This window comes from Oncorhynchus nerka, linkage group LG18 (assembly GCF_034236695.1).
Source record: "Oncorhynchus nerka isolate Pitt River linkage group LG18, Oner_Uvic_2.0, whole genome shotgun sequence".
In the NCBI taxonomy this organism is placed as follows: Eukaryota; Metazoa; Chordata; class Actinopteri; order Salmoniformes; family Salmonidae; genus Oncorhynchus; species Oncorhynchus nerka.
In genome coordinates, this window is record NC_088413.1 from 2,132,747 (window position 1) to 2,138,510 (window position 5,764).

Here is a 5,764-nt window from a genome sequence, read left to right on the forward strand (position 1 = left end):
AGAGAGAGCAGGGAGGTAGAGCGAGGCAGGTGGAGAGAGACAGGGAGGTAGAGAGAGGAGGTAGAGAGAGAGAGGGAGGCAGAGAGAGAGACAGGTGGAGAGAGCGAGGCAGAGAGAGAGGCAGGTGGAGAGAGAGACAGAGAGACAGAGGTAGAGAGAGAGACAGGCAGGTGGAGAGAGACAGAGGAGAGAGAGGAGGTAGAGAGAGACAGAGCCTTGTTGTCTGACAGTAGAGGTAGACAGAGAGAGAGAGACAGAGACAGAGTATAGAGAGCGAGGGACAGAGAGAGAGAGGCAGAGACAGAGAGAGAGAGAGAGAGAGACACAGAGATCCAGAGAGAGACAGAGTGATGGCGAGACAGCAGACACATCCTCCTGGACGTAGTGACGAGCCGGTCAAACATGGAGACAGAGATGAAGTAAGACAGTGAGAGACAGAGAGACAGAGACAGACAGAGAGACAGAGAGACAGAGACAGAGAGAGACAGAGAGACAGAGAAAGAGAGAGGGGGAGATGAGAGGGACAGAGAGGGAGAGAGAGACAGAGAGAGAGAGAGACAGAGACAGAGAGAGACAGACAGAGACAGAGACAGAGACAGAGAGAGAGAGAGAGACAGAGACAGAGAGACACAGAGAGAGAGCCAGAGAGAGAGAGAGACAGAGACAGAGACAGAGACAGAGACAGAGAGAGAGACAGAGAGAGACAGAGAGAGAGGGTGTAAAAAGCACATTGGGTTGGAAAATACACTATTTTCATACATACATATCTAACATAACGGTCAAATAAATATCTGGTGAGGTGTGCTGTTGTGACAGTGTGTGTGTTGTGACAGTGTGTGTGTTGTTGTGACAGTGTGTGTGTTGTTGTGACAGTGTGTGTGTTGTTGTGACAGTGTGTTGTTGTTGTGACAGTGTGTTTGTGTGTTGTTGTGACAGTGTGTGTGTGTGTTGTGACAGTGTGTGTGTTGTTGTTGTGACAGTGTGTGTGTTGTGTGACAGTGTGTGTGTTGTTGTGACAGTGTGTGTGTGTGTGTGACAGTGTGTGTTGTTGTGCTGTGACAGTGTGTGTGTGTTGTTTGTGACAGTGTGTGAAGTGTGTGTGTGTGTTGTTGTGACAGTGTGTGTGTGTGTTGTGTGACAGTGTGTGTGTGTTGTTGTGACAGTGTGTGTGTGTGTGTTGTTTGTGACAGTGTGTTGTTGTGACAGTGTGTGTGTGTGTTGTTGTGACAGTGTGTGTGTTGTTGTGACAGTGTGTGTGTGTTGTTGTGACAGTGTGTGTGTGTGTGTGTGTGTGTGTTGTTGTGACAGTGTGTGTGAAGTGTGTGTGTGTGTTGTTGTTGTGACAGTGTGTGTGTTGTTGTGACAGTGTGTGTGTTGTTGTGACAGTGTGTGTTGTAGTGTGTGTTGTGTTGTGACAGTGTGTGTGTTGTTGTGACAGTGTGTGTGTGTTGTGACAGTGTGTGTGTTGTTGTGACAGTGTGTGTGTGTTGTTGTGACAGTGTGTGTGTGTGTGTTGTTGTGACAGTGTGTGTGTGTTATTTGTGACAGTGTGTGTGTGTGTGTTGTTGTGACAGTGTGTGTGTGTTGTTGTGACAGTGTGTGAAGTGTGTGTGTGTGTGTGTGTATGTGAGACCCACTTGTGTGACAGCAGTGAGTTGTTGTGACACGTGATGTTGTGTTGTTGTGACAGTGGTATGATGTCATCTGTGACAGTGCGATGGCTGTTGTTGTGACCCCGTCTTTATCAGCACGGCAGACCCACACATGTACCCTACAACACAACGAGGTGAAGGACTGACCCCATCTTTGAGACCCACATGTACCCCTGCAACACAACGAGTTGGCGAGAGGACTGACCCCATCTTTAACCAGTATGATGTCCTCCCCAGCGAGGGCGGCCGCACTGACCCCGTCTTTATCCAGCACGGCAGAACCACACATGTACCCTGCAACACAACGAGGGGCGAGAGGACTGACCCCATCTTTAACCACACATGGCTGGTCTAGTGGAGGACACAGGAAGTCATTTAAACACCACTAAACCATCGTCTGGCTGGTCTAGTGGTGGAGGACACAGGAAGTCATTTAAACCCCACTAAACCATCGTCTGGCTGGTCTAGTGGAGGACACAGGAAGTCATTTAAACCCCACTAAACCATCGTCTGGCTGGTCTAGTGGAGGTGGACACAGGAAGTCATTTAAACCCCACTAAACCATCGTCTGGCTGGCCTAGTGGTGAAGGACACAGGAAGTCATTTAAACCCCACTAAACCATCGTCTGGCTGGTCTAGTGGTGGTGGACACAGGAAGTCATTTAAACCCCACTAAACCATCATCTGGCTGGTCTAGTGGAGGACACAGGAAGTCATTTAAACCCCACTAAACCATCGTCTGGCTGGTCTAGTAGTGGACACAGGAAGTCATTTAAACCCCACTAAACCATCGTCTGGCTGGTCTAGTGGAGGACACAGGAAGTCATTTAAACCCCACTAAACCATCGTCTGGCTGGCCTAGTGGTGAAGGACTGGATAGGAGAGTCTGTTAAATGACTCCCAGCTGTCGTAACTCTGGATAGAAGCGTTGCCAGGGTATTGATTTGAATGTTCAGTTCTCTACCATAAGCCGCCTCCAACGCCATATTTGATTTATTTATAGAATTTGGCAGTTTGTCCAACCGGCTTCACAACCGCAGACCATAACCACGCCAACCCAGGACCTCCACATCCTGCTTCTTCCCCTGCGGGATCGTCTTGAGACCAGCCACCTTTGACAGCTGATGAAACTGAGGAGTATTTATGTCTGTTATAAAGCCCTTATTTGGGGGAAAAACTCCTTCTGATTGGCTGGGCCTGTCTCCCCAGTGGGCGGGCCTGGCTCCCCATTGGCTGGACCTGGCTCCCCAGTGGGCGGGCCTGGCTCCCCAGTGGGTGGGTCTGGCTCCCCAGTGGGCGGGTCTGGCTCCCCAGTGGGCGGGTCTGGCTCCCCAGTGGGTGGGTCTGGCTCCCCAGTGGGCGGGCCTGGCTCCCCAGTGGGCGGGTCTGGCTCCCCAGTGGGCGGGTCTGGCTCCCCAGTGGGTGGGTCTGACTCCCCAGTGGGTGGGTCTGTCTCCCCAGTGGGTGGGTCTGACTCCCCAGTGGGTGGGTCTGGCTCCCCAGTGGGTGGGTCTGGCTCCCCAGTGGGTGGGCCTGTCTCCCCAGTGGGTGGGCCTGGCTCCCCAGTGAGTGGGTCTGTCTGGGTGGGTCTGTCTCCCCAGTGGGTGGGTCTGTCTCCCCAGTGGGTGGGTCTGGCTCCCCAGTGGGTGGGCCTGGCTCCCCAGTGGGTGGGCCTGGCTCCCCAGTGGGCGGGCCTGGCTCCCCAGTGGGCGGGCCTGGCTCCCCAGTGGGCGGGCCTGGCTCCCCAGTGGGCGGGCCTGGCTCCCCAGTGGGCGGGCCTGGCTCCCCAGTGGGCGGGTCTGGCTCCCCAGTGGGTGGGCCTGGCTCCCCAGCGGGCGGGCCTGGCTCCCCAGTGGGCGGGTCTGGCTCCCAGTGGGCGGGCCTGGCTCCCCAGTGGGCGGGCCTGGCTCCCCAGTGGGTGGGTCTGGCTCCCCAGTGGGTGGGTCTGGCTCCCCAGTGGTTGGGCCTGGCTCCCCAGTGGGCGGGTCTGTCTCCCCAGTGGGCGGGTCTGTCTCCCCAGTGGGTGGGTCTGTCTCCCCAGTGGGTGGGTGGGTCTGGCTCCCCAGTGGGTGGGTGGGTCTGGCTCCCCAGTGGGTGGGTCTGGCTCCCCAGTGGGTGGGTCTGGCTCCCCAGTGGTTGGGCCTGGCTCCCCAGTGGGCGGGTCTGTCTCCCCAGTGGGTGGGTCTGTCTCCCCAGTGGGTGGGTCTGTCTCCCCAGTGGGTGGGTGGGTCTGTCTCCCCAGTGGGTGGGTCTGTCTCCCCAGTGGGTGGGTCTGTCTCCCCAGTGGGTGGGTCTGGCTCCCCAGTGGGTGGGTCTGTCTCCCCAGTGGGTTGGGTCTGTCTCCCCAGTGAGTGGGTCTGTCTGGGTGGGTCTGTCTCCCCAGTGGGCGGGTCTGTCTCCCCAGTGGGTGGGTCTGTCTCCCCAGTGGGTGGGTGGGTCTGTCTCCCCAGTGGGTGGGTGGGTCTGTCTCCCCAGTGGGTGGGTCTGGCTCCCCAGTGGGTGGGCCCCTGCCCCTGCTCCCCAGGCTCAGTGGGTCTGAAATCCCCAGTGGGTTTAATGAATTTATTTAAATTGACTGGGCCTTTCTGTCTCCCCAGTGGGTGGGTTTGTCTGTCTCCCCAGTGGGTGGGCCTGGCTGTCTCCCCAGTGGGTGGGTGGGTGTGTCTCCCCAGTGTAGTGGGCCTGGCTCCCCAGTGGTGTGGGTAGTGCTACCAGTGGGTGGGTCTGTGTACTATTGTGGGTGTGTGTCTGTCTCCTAGTGGGTGGGTCTGTCTCCCCAGTGGGTGGGCCTGTAGTGTGGTGGACCTGTGTCCCCAGTAGGTGGACCTGTCTAACCAGTGGGTGTGTGGGTGTGGCTCCCCGAGTGTAGTGAGGTGTGTGTGGCTCCCAGTGGGTGTGTGGGCCTGTCTCCCCAGTGGGTGGGCCTGTCTCCCTAGTGGGTGGGTGCACTCCCCAGTGGGTGGACCTGTCTCCCCAGTGCGGTGGACCTGTCTCCCCAGTAGGTGGGCCTGTCTAGTGTGGGTGTGGTCTGTCTAACCAGTGGGTGGGTGTGTGGCTCCCAGTGGGTGGGTGTGTGCCTGTCTCCCAGTGGGTGGGCCTGTCTCGTAGTGTACTCTGTCTAACCAGTGGGTGGGTGGGTGTGGCTCCCCAGTGTAGTGGGTGGGTGTAGGCTCCCCAGTGTAGTGGGTGGGCCCTGTCTCCCCAGTGGGTGGGCCTGTCTCCTCAGTGTGTGGGCCTGTACTCCCCAGTGGGTGAGCCTGTCTCCCCAGTGGGTAGTGGTGTGTGTCTGTACTCCCCAGTGTGGGTGTGTGTGTCTAGTGTGTGTAGTGGCCCGGGGCCTGGGGTGTGTGTGTAGTGTACTATAGTGTAGTGTGTGTGTGTGTGTGTGTAGTGTACTATAGTCTGGTGTGTGTGTAGTGTGTGTGTACTATAGTGTAGTGTGTGTGTGTGTGTAGTGTGTGTGTGTGTACTATAGTGTAGTGTGTGTGTGTAGTGTAGTGTGTAGTGTACTATAGTCTGGTGTGTGTGTGAGTGTACTATATAGTGTAGTGTGTGTGTGTAGTGTACTATAGTGTAGTGTGTGTGTGTAGTGTGTGTAGTGTACTATAGTGTGTGTGTGTGTGTGTAGTGTACTATAGTGTAGTGTGTGTGTAGTGTACTATAGTGTAGTGTGTGTGTAGTGTACTATAGTGTAGTGTGTGTGTGTAGTGTACTATAGTGTAGTGTGTGTGTGTAGTGTACTATAGTGTAGTGTGTGTGTGTAGTGTGTGTAGTGTGTATAGTGTAGTGTGTGTGTGTGTGTGTGTGTGTAGTGTGTGTGTGTGTAGTGTACTATAGTGTAGTGTGTGTGTGTGTGTAGTGTGTGTGTAGTGTGTACTGGTGTGTGTGTGTAGTGTACTATAGTGTAGTGTGTGTGTAGTGTACTATAGTGTAGTGTGTGTGTGTAGTGTACTATAGTGTAGTAGTGTGTGTAGTGTACTATAGTGTAGTGTGTGTAGTGTGTGTAATTGTACTATAGTGTGAGTGTGTGTGTGTGTGTGTAGTGTGTGTATGTGTACTATAGTGTAGTAGTGTGTGTAGTGTACTATAGTGTAGTGTGTGTGTGTGTGTGT